At 41.7% G+C, this 20,078-nt stretch overlaps 1 long non-coding RNA gene across 1 annotated transcript; it reads left to right on the top strand.

Annotated features, from left to right (window-relative positions):
- Positions 1–7,857: 7,857 nt before the first annotated feature.
- On the top strand, positions 7,858–10,560 carry LOC108585365. Its single transcript, XR_001901559.3, has 2 exons — positions 7,858–9,866; positions 10,348–10,560. It is a non-coding gene; the product is annotated as an uncharacterized LOC108585365 (long non-coding RNA).
- The last annotated feature ends 9,518 nt before the right edge of the window (positions 10,561–20,078 follow it).

The following is a 20,078-nucleotide window of genomic DNA, read 5'->3' on the forward strand; positions in this document are numbered from 1 at the left end:
GGGAGCATGGCTGTGCTGAGTTTTCAGCTGTAAGTGTTGATTTCCCTGTTTTTGTGAATTTTTGCAGCAGACCTGGTATTGTTATTTAAATAATCATTGTATTTTTTGTGTGTGTTAGAATTCCATTAAATTGAAAAACAAAGGACCCTGTGCTGCTTTCAAGGGGAAAATGCCTCTATTTTCCCATTTCTAGGCTGTATTTCAGGAAGGTCTTTTGATGATATTCTTGTGAACTTACTTTTAGAGACATGCATGCATTTTATGACTTCATTTGGGTCTTTAAAAACTGCCGATTAAGCAGTACCCCTAAAAACAATTTTTTTTTCTTCACTAATAGGCTACAGGAAGTCTCATCTTGTTAGAGTTACCTTAGAGAGGTTCCACATAACATAAAATGAGTATCTTTCAACACACTCTGAGGAATGGAATAATATAAGCCAGGCTTAGGGGGACAAATCAGTCAATTCAAGATACCAGTGTATTTTTAAAATTTATTAATGGAATTTTTAAAAAGTCAGCCTGGTCACTTGGAAAATTCTACCTTTTAAATAAACAAGAGCTATAGCTTTGATCAAGAAGATGCAGATCACCCAGACTCACAGCTTGCTCATCTCCATCTTCAACTTGCAAATGTAAGAGGAATTATCTGCAACTTGGAAAGGCCAGTTCCAGAAAAGCCACAGTGGACAAGGCCTCCATTCACCTTTCCTAGCTTTTTAACCCAATGTTTTCTGCAATCAGTAAACGGAATTCAGACTTAGGCTTTCCTGTTATAAACTCCTTCTTTCCACAGAATCACATAACTCCCAGGTAGGAAGGGACGCCAACTCTATGTATACCAACTCCTTGGTGGTGCACACTGGGGGCCCTGACTCTTGGGCTTTGTCTTTGTGTCCTCAGCACCTGGGCAAGTCCAGGACTCATTTTGTCTATTCCCCGTGAGCAGCTAGAGCATCAAAGCTGCAATCTTACTTTAGTGACCTCCCTCTTGTACCAACTTTCACTGAGCCTCTAACTTGATGTGTGAGCTTTGAACCGGGGTCTGCTCACCCAGCACAGTAAAGCCAAACATCCACATGAAGGTTTTGCAGTGGCAGAAAGGGGGGCATTTATTTGTGGGGCACCAAGGAAGAAGAATCGACCAGCTCACAGTTAAGACCCAGCCGTCCTGATGGCTGACAAGCAAGGCTTTTGAAAGGCAGGGATACATTTCAGGGAAGCAGAAGCTACCAGTAAAATCATAAATCAACACATGGAGGTTATATGTTGGTTTGAGCTAAAAAGGTAAGATATCTGGAAGTGAGGATTTACAGGTCAAAGGTGGTTTTAAAGTTCTCTGATTTGTGACTGATTAAGGAAGCGAAAGTGTCTAAAAACTTGGGGTCAGCAGAAACGAATATTAAGGTCTGGCCTGTGGGTCCTCAGGAAGAAATTTAGTACAAAGAACAGCGGTCCGAATTCAGTCATCAGTTCCTGTTATCTGAGGTCTATGTACCAGTGGATACATTTGGTGGGTGTCTAAGTTTCTGAAAGGCAAATCAAGAATATATGTTAAGATGTTGTATTTAGTTTCTATATGGAACAAACCTCTTGTGACTCTTTCTTGGTTATTTTTTAAGCTATCATTTCCTTCTTGCTTATCAGGTTGTCATTTACTTCTTAGGGCTAGCTAGGTACCTATAATTTGCCTTTAAGGAACTCAAGGTGTTCCTTTATTTCCATGCTTTAGGGGGTCTGGAGGCCCCTAAGTAGGGTCCCTGCTCCATCTCAACCTCCCTTTATACCCAGCGAGAGAGGTGTCAATGTATCACTCAGAGAGCTGGACACAGCTTCTGTAACTGGGAGGTAATGAAGAATGCTGAAGATTCCCCCAGCACAGCTTTAGCCACCAGTGGTCCCCAGAGAGAGGGCTGTGTCATTGCACTCCCCCAAAGGCAGGTCAAAGTTGCATGACTCTTAGGAACCAGCCCGTTTTGGCAATATTGGCCTTGGGCTGTTTTAGAAGACATCTTGAAATCATTAAAGAGGTGAGAAGAGAGAATACATGAAGGTGCCCACAAGACAAAATCAACTTGAAGCATTTATAAGGTCTGGAGGCCGTGGTGTCATCTTATGGCAACGTCAGTCAATTAAGAACCTTACTATCCCCTCTAGTGGAGGAAAAATATTTTTCTTTCTATCCTCCATAGTTCTTAGCTTCGACTCCCAGTAACGAAAGATAGGTTAACAAAAGGAGGACAAACAGAAGTTTATAACATGTATACCACTTCTATAGATGGAAGAAAGTCCAGAAAAAAATGAGTAAATCTGTAGAGTAGATCTCAAAGAGTTATCTTAGACTTCAGGCTTAAATGCCATCATTCTCTGAAACAAGGAAAGAGGGGTGTGGGGACACAGGTTGAAGTGGCTGTGACTGGCACCTTAAACGAAGGGAAGGTTTGTTATGCAAATTCAAGTTGATGCCTTCTCCATAGATTAAGGGTTTCCTTTAAGCCTCCTTCTCTTTCTGGTGCAGAGAGGGAGAAAGGCTTATAATAGAGATTTCCTGTAGAGGTGTAAATGTTTCTCATAAAGGGGTTACTTCTCAGAACTTCTCCTTGGTCTACAGTTTCTCAAAATGACAGCTCAGAATAGTCTTTATGTCAAAGAGGCATAGTTTGGGGTGGCATGCCCTGAACCCTATCCCCTCCTTTCCATTCCTTTCTACCCCACCATTTTACCCCTCAGGTTAAAAAGTAGCTGGTGAGGCCAGACACGGTGGCTCACGCCTGTAATCCCAACACTTTGGGAAGCCGAGGCAGGTGGACCACTTGAGGTCAGGAGCTTGAGACCAGCCTGGCCAACATAATGAAACCCCATCTCTATTAAAAATGCAAATATTTCTTGGGAGTGGTGGCACACACCTGTAGTCCCAGCTACTCGGGGAGCTGAGGCAGGAGAATTGCTTGAACCCGGGAAGTGGAGGTTGCAGTGAGCTGAGACCGTGCCACTGCACTCCAGCCTGGGCAACAGAGTGAGACTCTATCTCAAAAGAAAAAAAACAAAAAACAAACAAACAAAAAAATCTGGTGGATGGAGTAGAAGATTGTTAGGGCTCAGAAACTAATACTCCAAAATAATGGTGCTTTGACATATTGAACTGAAGAAGGCTCAGTTTCCCTCTCCCACTGTTTCTTCCAAAGAAGTTGAAGTTCCTTTATCTGCCTAAGATCCATACTCACCAAGGAGAGCAACTGCTTTTCTCTTCTGCTTCCAAGGCCAAGAATGTAACCATACCAGAGCAGCACTTTCACTGTCAGAGAGCTATTTACAAGTTAATCTCTTATTCCTCTCTTATCCCATTCCTTCTCCCTAGTAATCTTTTATTACCCCTCAACAGAATCCTTCTTCTCTCCTTCCCATAACCTGCTTTGTCAGGATGGTATATTAGCTTCTGAACCTCAATGTGGGGTTGGGTCTTCATTCTGAAGGTTCCTGTATATACAGGTTAAAGAAATTTGGATGCTTTTTCTCATATGAATCAATCTGCCTCATGTTAGTGATTTGTAGCAAACCTCCAGGACCCTCACAAGATTAGCCAGGAAAGCAAAAAAGCCAACCAGACCCTCTTTCCCAAAGAAAGGCAGTGTGACTTGTGGAAATAGGGACACTGTACCTTCCTATGAGTATTGAAGTTTTGCTTGATGTATTGGGCTGTACATCCTTCCTTCATTTCTAAATTAATTGAGACATGACTGAGACTTCAAAGAACTGACTTTTCTGTTGCCTACGATTGAACAGAAAGTTGTGGGGAATGGCCTAGTTTTTATTCCCAGACAAGGGAAACATTCCCTGCCAGACAGTGTAAAAGAGAAAGTGGGTGTCAAAAATACTATGCCCCATGAGGCCTGGATGATGGATGGGCTGGTTACAGTCTCTATTTTCCACTCAACAGAAACTCTTGGGCTGACAGCAGATATTTGCAGATTCATTTAACAAATACCTGTAGTTGTTGACATACTTGGCACTCAACAGCACTAGAGAGCAACCACTCAACAAACCTCATGCTTTACCCTCAAGGTGCTGATGGTCTACTGGGAAATGAAGACAAGTAAGTAGAAAGTGAAAGTGACTTTTCAACATGATAGGTAGTACTAAGGGTGCCGACATGCACCTGATCTTGTCTCAGAGGCCTTCCATGGGAAGTAAGGCTTAATTTGAGACCTTAGGGACCAGTAGGTATTTACTGGACAAAAAGAGGAAGAAGAGGAAGGAAGCAGAGGGAAGAAAAGTGTTTTTCAGACAGAGTCGACAGCAGGGGATAAAGGCTGCAGAAAGATGAACAGCGGAGAAATTGGAAAGTGGAATTGAAAGTGAGAATCACAAGAAATTACAATTGAGAAATAGGCAGGGTTGCATCTTGAAGAGCCTTATAAACCACATTCAGTTTGCATTTTAATCTTAGGACAGTGTTGATTTTTAGCAAGGGAAGAATCATATTTGCACTTCTGACCGATTTTCTCCAAAGTAAGGTAATAAGAAGAAACTATTAGATCCTTTAATTACATTGTTTAAAATGTAACCTTTAAAATTTTCTAATAGATTTATTGGCCGTACACTTAATATAGTCTCAGGAGTACGTGCATGTAATTTATAAATATACACATGTTCGGGAGTGTAGGGGTGATTGCTTTAGAAAAGTCACTCTGGCTGCAGGCTATGGCAGCATGGAACATGGATTGGAGGACAGTGAGGGCAGAGGCAAGGAGGCTGGTTAGGAGGCTGTTGCACTGGCCCAAGTAGAAATGATAGAGGCAGGAACCAGCATCATGGCATTGAGTGTAGAAAGAAGTGGTTAAAATGAAGCAAGATGTTAATGTCACTCCATGTTTGCAACTAAGACTATTCCATTAGAGATCTCCAGCATCTACAGGCCAGTTAATGGGTCAGGAGAAAAAAGAGCACTGGCTGTCAAAAAATCCAGCCTTTAAGTTCTGCTTTCTTCACTTATTATGAGATTTGGGCAAATCATTTACTTGCTGAGGCTTGGTTTCCTCAATCATAAAAATGGGGCTCTCAATACAAGACCCTATCTGCCATCTGGGCCAAGTGCTGAGCAACTGAAATAACAAAGAAGGGATGACTTTGAAAATTGTAAAGGATTAAGAAAATGATAAATACTGTTCCAACAGCTACTATATTTTTGTGTATAAGTTGTCACCAAAAACATGATTTGACTTCATTTTTAATTAAAATGAGGAAGCTAACTATTCTTATGCTTAGCAAAAGACAGCATCTTTTCTTACTAATATTGAAAACAGTAACAAATGGGTCAAATGCTTATGCCTTTTCCTCCTTGGGAAGCTTTGAGACTCAGTTTCCTTATGTGTCAATGGAAAATAATGGCATCTGTCCTATGTATCTCTTCACTGAACCCCTCAGAAGGGGGACATTAGTACTCACTGAGATGGCAGTCAGGAACTTTCCTTTCCCCACAACCTCCTTATGTGACCTTGAACAAGTCACATGACAACCTCTAGCCTTGATTTCCTTATCTACAAAGTGTAAGTAAAGTGATTTCCAAGATGATTTCCAAGCACCTTCCAGATATTGAATGTCATTATCTACGAGATGCAAACGATGAGATGAAATATGAAGCATGCTTTGTTACAGTTGTGATTTTATTTGCTTGGTTGAAAAAGAAAGGCGGGGAAGCTTTAGGGGAAATAAAAAGTTTACCACTAGAATTATCTGCACATTAACCAAGCCATGGAAAATGGAAGAAGCTGTGAAGATTTTCTCAATATGCAGAGCCACCAGGCAATCGCTGACAATAAAATTGTGAATTCAGCAATTCCATGCTGTGTTTTAATTTTCTGGCACTGGCGTGCCCATTATTTAAGCATGCATTTGGATTGGTGCCAGCCTGCCCTCATCACCACGGCTCAGAAGGGATGCTGAAAAGCCTCCCCCAGCTCACACTAGCAGGTTTGGGGCTCCTGCAAACCCTATTCCTCTGGCAGGTCAGGAAAGGGAGGTAGGACAGCAGACTTTATGTAGGACAAAGGGAAACTGGGAGATAATTGGAGAAAAAATGAGGAAGAGAGTGGGAGAGGACAACTGGAGGAAACATTGGAACAGAATGAAGGGAAAGAGGGAGAGAAGGCCATGAATGTAAATGTTTCATGGTCAACATTAAAGGGGGAAATTAGGCACCAGAATAAGGTAGGAGAAGAAAATAAAAGATGGAAATCTACAGTGACTCTAAGTCCCAGATCTCTTTCTAGTCTCTGGTCAGGGGCATGGTCGGTGGACCACCTCCAGCTGCAGTGCCTTTAAGATCTGCTACAGCATTTGAACTGAAGCCATGCTCTTCCCCCAGGTCTTCCTGGGTAGCCCCCAGGCAATGGCTGAGCACAGTGAGTGTTTCATGGCCTTACCAATATTTGCCTAATGTGGAATTCTGCTCCAGAGTTCCTCATTAGACTGGTTGACAGTCTCTCAGAGCTGCCCAGTAGGTGAAGATTCTTCCAGCCCTACCTTCCTCCCTTTCCCCCTTATGATCATTAGTTTTACGTGGTAACCTGGCTAGGTGACAATGCACAGTCATATAATGAAACACTAATCTAAGTGTAACTATAAATGTGTTTTATAGATGTGGTTAGCATTTATGGTCAGTTTGTTAGCAGTGGCGAATCTGTACGGGTCTGCAGCAACCTCAGTTCTTGCCTCCTCAGAAGAAAGAATTCGACCAAGGGGCATAAGGCAGTGAGAGACCGAGATAAGTTTTAGAGAAGCAGTGAAAGTTTATTTAAAAAGTATCAGAGCAGGAATGAAAGGGAGTAAAGTACAGTTGGAAGAGGGCTAAGTGAATGACTCGAGAGATCAAATCCACTGTTTGACCTTTGACTTGGGGTCTTCTACACTGGCAGGCTTCCAGGGGGTCGCACCCCTTCTCCTCTGATTCTTCCCTTGGAGTGGGCAGTCTGCATGCACAGTGGCCTGCTAGCACTCGGTAGGGGCAGTATGCGCTGTGTGTTTATTGAAGTTGTGTGCATGCTTGCTTGAGGTGTTTTTCCCCTACCAGTCGAGTTTTCTTAGAACAATGTAATACACCAGGTAAACTCCGCCATTTTGCCTGTTAGGGTGCACGCTCAAGCCTACTTGCCCAACTCCTGAGATCTTATTAGGAAGCTGCTGATCACCAGCTTCAGGTATTTTCTTTCCGTTGGGAGACTACCTTTCTCTGATGCTGACTGTGACCAATTATTATTTTAGAGGGTCAGTTTAACAACCGCCTGACCATCACCTGATGGTTACCCAATGTCCCTGATGGGGTCAGGGGAGCTCCCCTCCCCTGCTCATGTCTGCCTGACAATTCACGGTAAAACCTTGACTTTAAGTAAATTAGATGACCCTCAATAATGTGGGTGGGCCTCATGTAGTCAGTTGAAAACCTTAAGAACAAACCTGAGGGTTGCCAAAGAAGAAGAAAATCTGCTTTGAGATTATAGCAGGAAACTCTTACCTGAGTTTCCAGCCTGCGTGCCCTACAGGTTTCAGACTTGCCACTCCCCACAATTGCATGAGCTAATTCCTTAAAATAAACAAATCATCTCTAATTGGTTCTGTTTCTCTGGAGAACCCTCACTAATCCATGCCTTTTTTTGTTTTTGTTTTTGTTTTTGTTTTTTTGAGTCGGAGTTTTGCTCTTGTTGCCCAGGCTATAGTGCAATGGTTCCATCTCAGCTCACCGCAACCTCCACCTCCTGGGTTCAGGTGATTCTTCCACCTCAGCCTACTGAGTAGCTGGGATTATAGGCATGCACCACCATGCCTGGCTAATTTTGTATTTGTAGTAGAGACGGGATTTCTCCATGTTGGTCAGGCTGGTCTTGAACTCCTGACCTCAGGTGATCTGCCTGCCTCAGCCTCCCAAAGTGCTGGAATTACAGGCGTGAGCCACCACGCCCGGCCCATCCCTCTTCTTTCACAGGCATCAGATCTGAATGGTAGCCTGAAGGCTTTCCCTGATCACCCCTGCTCTGTCTCACCTTTATCCTTCATGATGTTATCTTCAATAAATCTCTTCGCCTTCTAACTCCATCTTGCCCTCTGCTTGAAAGGAGCCAACCACACTGTGGCATGGTTTCATTTACACTTTTCAGACTATGTGTTTGTTTTTATCTTAGACTATCTGAGCATGATTGATAACACCTTAGGATCTTATAACTCTTGAGTGGTAGGAAAAGAAGCTGAAGAAATGTGGTGTAAAAACAGAAATGAAAGGGAGGTCGAAGGCTAGGAGAAATATGGGGTCACAGCTAGGAGAAGCATAAAGGAAATCGCCTTTCTGGAAATGTCAGATTTGAATGTTTTGTTTAATAGATCACCTCCCAAGGGCTTTTTGCAAACAGTGGCATGGGAAGATACCAGGCAGGAAAGCAAAGGAACAGACAAGCACACACTGATGTTTGCCTCATTTTTGCTTTTTGCTCATTGGAGAATCCATTACAAACATGTATTTCCCCTTTGCCAATTGCCATCTCTTCAATTACCTTATTTAAGAACACACGCGAAAACAGTATTCCTTGCATCTGCTCCAATTTTCTCCCCAACTTTTATAGCTTCCTCTGCCTGACTTTTTAACAAAATGAAACTACGTTGTAGAAACTTCAGCTATTTCACTGCGGATTTTTTCCTTGGTTGCTTTACTTGTGGTTTATAGAGAGAATGACTGGGGACCATTCGAGGTGAGGAGGTGAGATGTGTGATACAATGATAAGGTGACAACGTCACCCGCCCAGTTCACTGCACATGGCTCCGAATGAAATGTGAGTGCCAATTAAAGTGGCTGTACCTCTATCCTTGCAGGATATTACCTGACAGTCTCTGAAGTTGGATTTTCCTTTCCAAGCCTGTGTTGACTTCCCTTAAATCTGCAGAGCACCCATTCATTCTTTCTTTCATCTATTTATTTAGCATTTCTTTAGTTAACTGAAGGCCTAGTAGGTGCTGGGGAGTGTGCTGGATGCTAAGGAAGTGATGGAATGGTAAACAACATCCCTGCCCTCAGAAGGCTTCAGGGTCTATTTTTCAAGTAAATCCTTACCGGGCTGACTGTGCTTCTGGATCACACAGCTTTAACCTTTAATGAGGGTATAGCTTAAGTAAGCTTTGAGACCTTCTCCTGGTGTCCTTTCCCAGGTGTAATGGCGTGGCAGCCATGACTAGCAAGCACCTCAAGGGTGTCTGTTGCTCCACACAACCAGGGAAGGAACCGCAGTCCTTGCTGGCACTGAGGTCTTTATTGTTGAAAGCCAGTTGGCATCTGCCTGTCAAGTTCAGCTCTTATTTGGCCCCATTAATTCAGTGCACCAGCCAAACCAGCAAGCACAACTGAGCAGCCAATCTTTCCTCAAATGGAAGTCACTTGAGATGAAGCAGACGGCATTGCTGCCCAATTCCAATCAATACAACTTCTGTGATAACTCAGTCACCAATGTTCTGTTTCCAGGGCATCAGAATTCCTTATGCAAATGACCTTATGCAATTAACCTGGTGTATTGGTCAAAGTTCTCAAGAAAACAGAACTAATCAATGTGTGTGTGTGTGTGTGTGTGTGTGTGTGAGAGAGAGAGAGGGGGAGGGGGAGAGAGAGAGAGAGAGATTTATCCTAAGAAATTGGCTCACATGATTATGAGAACTGGCAAGTCGGAAATCTATAGGATAGCCAGGCACTCTGGAAATCCCAGCAAGAATTGAGTTTAGTCTTGAGTCCAAAGTCCAAAGGCAGTCTGGAGGTAGAATTCCTTCCTCTTCAGGGGACCCCAGTCTTTTTTATCAAGACCTTCAACTGATTGGATGAAGGCTACGCAGGTTATGAGGTGAAGAGTACAGAGATATGCCATCCCAGAATATGCCTCTTTGTCATATGGATTATTTTGGGCTAACGGCCACTGAGAATCAGCAGACACAGAAAAAATAAAAACAGGTCACACGTTTTCCTTTTGTAAAGGAAATTTCCTTTTGTGAGAGGTGTCCCCTTCTGTACCAGGAAGAGGAGGACTCTTAACAACGGTCATTAATGGTGAAGGCACTGATTTAAATCTGCGTAACAAGCCTTAATAAACAACGCTTGGTCATCATACTGTTCCTGGTCACCTTCCCATAACTATCCTCCTTCCTCCAAAGCCCTAAGCCCCTTTTCCTTTGTGTTAGCGTAAGATGGTATACAAGCCCAGGTTCTGACCACCCCTTTGGGTTCCTCATCCCTGAGTGCTTCCGTGTGTATGTGTGATGCACATGTTAATAAACATCTGTTTGTTTTCCTCTTGCTAATCTGTCTTTTGTCGGTCTTACTTATAGAGCCTCAGCTGGAGAACATAAGAAGAGTAGAGAACAAAGATTTCTTTCTGTCTCCTAGAGAAGATAACCTGCTTTACTCAAAGTGTCTGATTTGAAGTTAATCACATCTGAAAAAATATCTTCACAGCAGCATCTAGACAAGTGTTTGCCAAACAACCAGGCACCATAGCCTAGACAAGATGACACGTAAAATTAACCATTGTCTTTCAAGAACTCCAGTTTTAGTGTTTTACCAAATTCCTTCTTGACAAAGTCAGTGGTGGTGGAAGGTATCACTTCACATTCAAATTAAGAAAGATAGAAAAATCTAAGCATTTTTGGTATGGTTTTAATTATTTTCAAAGAATTACACAAGGAATACATGATTATAGCCAAAAATTTAGGCTACATTGATAAAAAAAAAAAAAAGAATACAATTTAATTATAATACCACAATTCTAAAGTAATTGCTGTTATTTTTTTACATGTAATATTCCAATTATTTTTTTACAATGGGATCCTATGTAGGGGAGAAAAAAACTCTTCCTTTGCCCATGTTAGGCTCTTCAGATGAGGCCCTGTAAATTAGACTGGCAAAAGACAGACTAGCAAGAGAAAAACAAACAGACTTATTAACATGCATATTATGCTTACATATGGGAGCACCCAAAGATGAGTAAACCAAAGGCATGGTTAGAGGGCTTATATACCATCTTAGGCTAAAACAAGGAAAAAGGGGTTTGGGCTGCTAGGAGAGAGAGACCTAGGAAATGTATAGTAGACAAGGATTGTTTATTGAGATTTGTTATGCAGAAGTAAGTCAGTACCTTCTCCATTAATGAGAGTTGTTAAAAGTCCTTCTCTTTCTTATACAGGAAAGGGAGACATCCTTTACAATTTTGAAAGGAAAACTTTTGACCTGTTTTTAGAGTTTTTCCTGTGTCTGCTGATTCTCAGTGGCCTCTAGCTTAAAATAATCCATATGCCAAAGTATATGGCATATTTTGGGGTGGCATATCTGGCACCACCCTTCACCTACCCTACAGAATATTGTAGAACTTGCTTTTTGTACTTGATCACACACTGGGTGAATTATCTCAAGATAATATATATTCTTCTACTACAACAGCATTCTTAATTGTCATCATATATTCTATTGTGTAAATACACCATCATTTACCTAACAAATCCTTTATGGCTAGACATTTAAAACATTCCAAATTTATCCCCATTATATACAAGTCTACAATAAATGTCTTCAGTCATTTGTCTAAATAGTCTTTGTCCATTCATCTATTTATTTCTCTCTGATAAATTCCAGAAAGGGGATTACTAGGTCAACAAGTGTGCACATTTTAAAGAAGCTTTTGATACATCTTGACAAGCTGCTCTTTAGGAAAATACACCAATTAATAAAAGTACTATTGTTTTAATAGCTTGTGTTTATCAGCTTGTATTACTTCCATATAAAAATAAATACTTCTGAATCCTGTTTTCAGAATTAAGCTTGAAAGAAAAATTCTTCAGAAAAATACAAGTCTGAAGTACTAAGAAGAAGAAAAACTGGTTTAATCCTACCCTTTGGCTTTGAAGAAAATTCTCATTTTGGCATTTTCAGAAAATTAAGTATATTTCCCTCCATTGATGCACCATTCTACTATACATTTGATACTGCATTATCTAAGAGTAAGGTGATTTAAGAGACAGATGACTTAAGAATACATGTATGTGTATAAAAAGAGTAATGATGCTTAGTATTTGAGGATTGGCAGGCTGGGTGAAATGAATGCTAGGCGAGGATAACCAGATTTTCCAGTTCTGTAATTCATAAATTGAATACTTTTATAGTGGGAATATACTCTCCACAATCATCCATACTGTGGCCTTCCATCAAACCAGATCAGAGAAACCCTAGAGCCAGTCTTAATGCAAGTTAATAGACAATAGGCTGATGCCCCCCTGAGTAGACATGGACCATAGGACTCTGAGTAGTTTGCTTAAATATATTCTTCAAGTGAAACAAAGAAGGACATGGGAAAGCCCACTAATAGGGAGTTATCCAGGAAAAGTAGGGTAAACAAGAGTAAGGTTGTTATGCAGATTCATGTGAATGCCTTCTTCATTGATGAGTCGATTTAGTCATTCTTCCCTTCCTGGTACAGAGAGGGATAGAGATTACAAATGGAGATTTCCTTTATAGATGCAAATTTCCTTTGCAAAAGGGTAACTTATACTCCATTTTCAGTCCTGTGTCTGCAGTTTCTTGAAATAATCAGCTCAAAATAATCCTTATGCTAAAAAGGCATATTTTGGGGTGGCATATTCTGGTCTCCTATGCTGGATATACTCATCAGCACCAAACGTCCTAGACATCACCAGCAGACATAAACACACACTCACATGGCTAACTGGAAGAATCACCTTGACTTTGTCATGAAAGTCACAAAAGCAATTTTGTTAATGACTCAAGGCCTTCGATCAATTACAGTCAGAGGTTCAATAAATGTTTGTTGCATTGAATTGCTCAATGTTAATTGTCTGTCTCATCCTCAGGTGTTCACATGAGGGGCACTTTGCAAGCATAAACGGGATTGACAAAGTGACATTTTTATTCATGTGCACCTAACAAGACGGAAACCAGAGGAAGCAGAATGAGAAGTGTGGTTAGGCACCAACTTTCTTAATGTTTATCAGGGGCCCAGGAGGTGGAGGGGAAAGCAAGGATCGATGCATCAGAGCACAGGATTAATGGAACATATTAAGTGCAACCCTGTAATCTAAGTGCAGCCTTATCTGCCTCTCCAATAACAGCAACCACACACATTTCCTAGGAGCCAGGAACAGTAACAGCACACAAGAATTCCAACCAGGATTAAACTGGAGGTGAAGTCACTGCTGCCCCATGATGCCTCACTTCTGAGCTGTCATTGCACACCTCTTTAAATACTGACTCCAACATGCCAATTAAAAAGCCTGGCTTGCAGTGGGACAATAGAATAGAACGTGGGTTTCATTCTTTTCCATCTGAACAAAAGCAATGTCTTTGCTCCTTGAGCTCCAGGGACTGTGAGGCGGTGGAGCCCTTTTGAATGGTTCCTGCCACCACACACTTCCCGACTATAGACACCGGCTAGATAGGTAACAAAAGGGGAGTCAATGGTAATGAATCAGAATTTGCAGAGTTTAGCTGCTATGGGTGTGGGAGGGACCCCAGAGAATGGCCAACTGACCCGATCCATTTGTATCACTTGTTAACCAAAATTGTCAGTGACTTTGGAACAATTATTGCCTTCCTGAAACCAAAACCTGCACAGCACAATAACTCTTGAGCCTTCCCTCTCTGCATTATTAATCATGTTCATGGTGCTTTACTTAGCAGGTTACAATGTTAGCTTACTCTCAGGCTCTCTGCAGTGAACAAATTAAAGAGGCTTGCTCTGTTCCATGAAAATACTCCAGCTCAGCCTATTCATTTTCCTAAATGCTTCTCCACTTCAAATTGGCATTCCAGCCATGTTGCATATATTTTTTAAAAGCCATCGTATAGGTCAATAATGTTAAACCCTTACCCATGACAATAATTTACTCTCATCGACTGTGTACATACACAGAGAAGATATACACACATAGTGTGTGTGCTCATACTCTGATCCCTTTGGTGTCTCTCAGCATTGTGAACTCTCTCTTCCTATTGTGTTTCAGTCTCTTTTTACTGGCGGTCTCTTTCTCCTGCAAAGAGAGATTACGAATACAATCCTAGAATTGTAAATAGAACGGTGGCTGCCTTTTGTTCGGCTTCCTGTCCAAGTTGTTACAACCTTTGTCATGGTAATGAGCCATCAGAATTTCATAGCCTGAATACCCTCTCCACCCCTCCAGCTTATTGTGTGCCTAAATTTGGATGAGTTTATGGTCTCCGTCAGTGCTGCCCGTGGATAAAGACAGCTGGAAAAGTTGACCCGCTTTAAGAAGACCAAGAGTCCTCCATGGAAGTAAATGGTTTTTTAGCGTTTTTGATGGGTTCAAATGGCAACGCAGGAAATCCTGGGAGCGCTGTCTGGAAACTTGGACAGGGTAATATTCACCTGCCAAGGTTTTCCATCAGGTCTTGAAAAAGGTCAGTGGGTTTTCTACCCTACTTAAATTTTCCCCGGTTGTGACAGAGTAGCTTTTCTCATTCATTCAAGGGATGTGTGTTGAGAATCTGTTCTGTGCCACGCAGTGGATGCACTTAGGGGAAAAAATAGGGCAGGCCAGGAGCACTGAGGCACAGCGGAATACATATTTATGCCAGTGCAAAGAAACAGAAAACTGAGTTCATCTTCATACTTAACTTCATAGGACTCAGCTCAAATTTCCTCAGCGAGAGCCCATTTACAATAGCCATCATGCCACTGGCTTCCCCAGTGAATACCCAGTGATCCCCATTTCTGAGCTTGCTTGATAAGAACACTGCTGAAGGTAGATTCCTACAAGGTAAATTCCTATTACTGTCACTTAGGTTGTGGCTTTAGGTAACTAATATGGACATGACATCACATTATCTATGCTAAAGTACTTTAAAGCAAATGACAGACGTGGTAACAGTTTAGAGATGACCCATCTATATTTGATTACTGACAGGCATGAATAATTTACTTCAATATTTCATCAAAATTGTGCCCTGCTAATTAGATGGAGGGTTTTTGGGACAAAGTACAAACTGCTGGGGTGGGTGGTCTGTGAGGTTGTAGAACATAAAAGGGCTTTTTATTCCCCCAGCAGATGGGGCCCCCCAAGGATAAAAGAGACTTGAGAGCCACTTAAATTGGCCTCAGGACCCTTAGTGTTGAAGCTAAGTGCTGGCTGTGATTAAATTTATGTAAAGCACCTAGCACAGTGCCCAGCACCCAGCAGCTGCTGACAGCTATTAGGATTTTTTTCCCCCAAGTGTTGGGTGTGTGTGGTCAGAAACTTAGTGCCATTTTCAAGCAGGTGTGACTTTTAGTTAAGTGACTTCCTGAGCTTGTATGAGAAATTATCGGTGAAATCCAGAATAGAACTCAGAGTCTTTGCATTGGATTTCCAATCCCATCCCTCCTCTCACTGGGACGCCTGCCCTCCTTCTGCACGGGCACCTTTGCCAAGAGAGAATGAGATTCTCAAAGCAACTAAAGTGCTCTGGTAGTTTTCAAATGGCCAATTCTGTCCTCCTCTCAAAATATACTTTGCTCTCATATTTCCAGTTTCAAAGTAGCAAAATGCAAAGTCCTGTCCTTCCTTCCTTCCTTCCTTCCTTCCTTCCTTCCTTCCTTCCTTCCTCCTTTCCTTCTCTCTCTACCTCCATCCCTTTAACAAGTATCAGGCTGTAGGGAGTAGGGAAGCAAAGAAAGAAAAGGAAAAAAGCCTGCCAAGTGTTTTTTTTTTTTTTTTTTTTTTTTTTTTTTTATCTTGCAGATGTATGTTGGGGGCATAGAAGTGGCAGGGACTGGAGACTATAGCAGAAGGAGCCCAGGCTCATCTGCTGCTAAAAATAATAAATTCTAACTTTAGAAAACTTTTAAATATGGCTGGCATGGCATTATTTTTGTTGCCTTAGGAAGATCCCCTCACTTGACCAGACGATTAAGAAACCTGAAAACTGCATGTTACTGAAGCAAACTTTGGGTCACCCACCCAGTGCACAGAAAAAGCCAAAAGCCAAAAACGAACACCACTGGGATGTGCAGTGAAAGAGAGGCATGAATTTCAGGGCGTCAAGCAAGGAGAACTGGGCAGCTAACACTTACGACTCAAACTCCCAGGATGACAAGCAAGGGTTTTTACAACTGCAACTTCTGCTTTCCTGAAATGTACTTTGAAATGGACATTTAAAGGCATTAAATGTATAGTTGCAGTCATAACCAAGACAAGGAAGGGTTGCATACAGCCAATACAAGGAATTGTAAACCAAAACAAGGAAGTTACCCTTTGGTTTGGCGCTTCGTAGGCGGACATCTTGAAGCAGAGGTTTACAGGTCAGAGGTGGATTCAGAGATTCTTTGATTTGCCATTGGTTAAGGAAGCAAGGCTTGGTCTAAAAACTTGGGGTTAGCAGAAAGCAATGTTTAGGTTTGGCCTGAGGGTGTGACTTTCTCCAGGCCCCTCAGGAGGAAATTTAGAACAAAGAACATTGGTTAGAGTTCAGTCCTCAGTGCCCCCTTATCTGAGGTCTATGTGACAGTGGTTAGCATTGTCCATCTGGTGGGGCTCCTGTTTCTGAAAAACAGCTCAAGAACTTGTCAAGATGTTATCTTTTAGTTTCTATAGGGAAGCAAACATCTTGTGACTCTGGCTTACTGGGTGGCTATTGTTTAAGTTACTATTACCTTCCTGCTTAGCAGGTTATTCATTTACTTCCCTAATTGTTGGCTGCAGGGTTAGCTAGGTGCCTGGAATCTTCCTTGAAGGGACTCAAAAATTTCCCTTTGTTTTTTGCTAGGTGGGGAGGGGTAGTTTGGAAGGCGCCTGAGAGGGGTTCCTGCTGTTTCATACACTTTCTCTGACCAGGCTTTCCTGAACTGGGGATAAATAGCGCATCTACTATAAACACAGTTATGCCACCAGGTCGAGGTCAACACTGATATCTCAATGGCTACTAGGTCCACATCTTACAATTCTTCATGCTTTACCCTGGCCCGTAAGCTAAAAATGTTAGGCGAAACATCGCCCGTTCTCCTCCTGCCTGTCCTCTTCCTTCTCTGGTCTGCTCCCCTCTCTGCAGAGAGGAAACTCCTGATTTGCTGAGAAGTTTCTCAAAAGCTACAGTGCAAATCACCCTAATTGTTTGCTAGATGAACAATGATCACTCTAACCTCCTAATTAACATTGTTAAAATCTGCTAACAAAGGACATTTAACAATATCTTAATTAGGAAGGATTTCCAATTTGTGATATGGAGCATGTTAGACAAACAGAGCACAATTCTCCCTTTGTTCCTGGGCTCGGTAGTCAGAGAGATTACAAGATATGACACAACATGTTCTGCGTTTGCCATTTATCATTCTATATCCTTTACACATTTGCACTACATAATTAGTGTCTTGGCTAATTTTACCTGTGTTATTGTTTGCACTGTAATTTGGAGAGAATAGAGGGGGTGATACGGGTGATTTAGATTGGGGCAGGCATCTGGTTGTGCAGTTCTCCCTCCCACTGACAGCAGCTCCCAAACGCCTGCTGGAAAATCCCCCAGCTAGCAGAGAAAGCAAACTTCTTGGGGGTCTCTGGTTGCAGATAATGGGGTATAAAATGAATAGCCTTTTGGGTCATTGTAAATAAATATGCAGATGACTAACCATGCTAGCCCCCATTCCTTTTCCAAGCTCTTACAGCTTATTTTAAAAGCTCCTATTATCTATCACTTAATTATTAAAAAGTGTCTACTCTGTTTTCATAAATTATCTATGTGTTGGAGATATTGGCATATGAGAGAGAGTCGTGGGGAAAAGGGAGTTTCCAAAGTCAATTATCCCAGCTGAGAAGGTTTTAGAATATAATGGGATCCCTGAATTATTTTATACTAGACCTTTAAGGACATGTGTGTTTGATTAGGGTGAATGGGAGGAGGTGGTAGGGGACAGAAAGGGTTATGATTTGTAATAATCCCGAATTCATTATTCTCATCTATTTTTTGAGGACATTCTTATTGTTGGGCCATTTTCTATGTGTCTTAATTTCTTTATGCTGAAGACAGAATAAATCTTTGAAAGAAATTAACATCGTATGTTATTTGGAATTGCCATTTAAATAAACTACATTATCTAAACTAAATGAGAAAACATCAGAAAAATACATAATAGCAAGCCTGGCACATAGTTAATATTCAATCAGTTGTAGTTATAATAAACTGTGTTATATGATAAAGCTATATAGAATATATGATGACAGATGCATTACACTGTCAATGGTGCTGTATATAATACAAAATATATTGCATATGTAAGGATGGGAGAGACTTTCTCTCTACCCTCCTAGGTTTGACAGCTAGGCCTAGGAAATAAATTGACGACAGACAGATTAATAGGAAGAAAGTTATACACAGAAACATCACAGGAAAAAAGTGACTACCTAAAAAGACAGTGAGATTTGGGAGTTTATATCGCAGCCTCATAGGGGAAGGTGTGTAGAGTGGTGGTGTGGGTGATGTTGGGGAGAGGAAATGAGTTTTAGGAAGATGGATGAGCCCTTAGAAGAATAAATGGTAGATATGATAGTTGGTGACAAAGTTCATCTGGGGGTGTATCTTCACCCGTTTTGTGCTGCTAAAAACCTACCACAGGTAGGGTAATTTATATAGAACAGAAATTTATTTCTGACAGCTGTGGAGGCTGAAGAGCCTAAGATCAAGGGCCGGCATCCGGTGTTTGGTGGGGGCCTTCTTGCTGCGTCCTCACATGGCAGAAGGGGGAAAGGCAAGACAGTCAGATTCCTTCCAACAAGACTTTTAATAAGGGGACTAATCTCATTCACCAGGGAGGAGCCCTCATGGCCCACTTACCTCCCAAAGGCCCCACCTCTTCATACCATTGCACTGGCAACATCTGGATTTTGACATGGACACGTTCAAACCACAGTGGGGCAATGTGGACTTCTAATCTCCTCTCCTGTGATAAGAGTTAATCTTCCTGGTTGATGGAACTCACCACGATGATGGGGGGAAACAATTGAGTTCCTTTTGGAGGATCTGTCTTTAGGCCGATAAGGGAAGTTCAGAGAAAGTGTTTCCTTGGATTCGCTGTTTTCAAGTGTCTTCAGCTTAAAATAATCAATGTACCAAAGCAGTCTATTCTGGGGTGGCATGTCTTGAACACCTTCACATTTAATATGTAATCTAATAAGACGCTCATAGGCGATTTCTAGTCTCTGGTCTGAGCTGCTACATGTGGTTTCTTCCCTGAAGACATTGGAGAATAAGACAAAGGTGAAACTTCCTCCTTCCAGCTTGCCAGGCACAACCACCATGCACTGTCCTGTGAGATAGAAACCAGAAGAAAGCAAAGCAAAATCACTTTTCAATTGGATAACTGTGGTCTGACCATATCAAAAAGTTGACAATCTTGAATGGGCATCTATCTCTTCTCTCCTCTCTGCCCCTCAAAACACCAGAGCATGTCAGTGCGGTCCCCTTACCCTGGAAAGGGTGGGCTGCACTGATAAGGAGGCCATAGAAGGGTTCCTGGTGGAGATAAAGAAGCATGGTGAATGGGCCTTTTTCTTTCACAACTTCTAACATCTGCTAAAGAAAAGAAAATTATTCAGAGACTTGTTAAAGGCAGTAAGGAAGACTTTATTCAATGTTAGGAATAACGTTCAAAGTTTTAAGGAAATTGAACACTTGAACAGAGGATTTTTAGTAAAGCAATTTTATTTTTGCGCAGAGGGGTGCCTCCTTGGCCAGTTGTCATGAGAGCACACCTGAACAAAGAGGCACAAAAGCCTTTATTTTTTATGTAAGTCTTGCCCCTGTATCCTTTCCCCATTGGCCAGGGGCGGGTTATACAATCTAAACTAATTTCAGTTGGCTAAACATTTGATTTTTTTTTTTTTTTTTGATAAGGTGGGCACATAAAAGAAAGTGGAGGGAAAGGGGAAGGGGTGTCTGTAATGAGCCAGAAAGTTAGTTTTTTTTTTAAATTAGAAAAGGAATGTGAGCTGGTACTGATAACGCTTGATACTGTGGTGTGCTTGGGCATTTAACAAAGGCAAGAAAGAAAAAAGGAGAAAAAAGGGTG

Source organism: Papio anubis, chromosome 6 (assembly GCF_008728515.1).
Source record: "Papio anubis isolate 15944 chromosome 6, Panubis1.0, whole genome shotgun sequence".
In the NCBI taxonomy this organism is placed as follows: domain Eukaryota; kingdom Metazoa; phylum Chordata; class Mammalia; order Primates; family Cercopithecidae; genus Papio; species Papio anubis.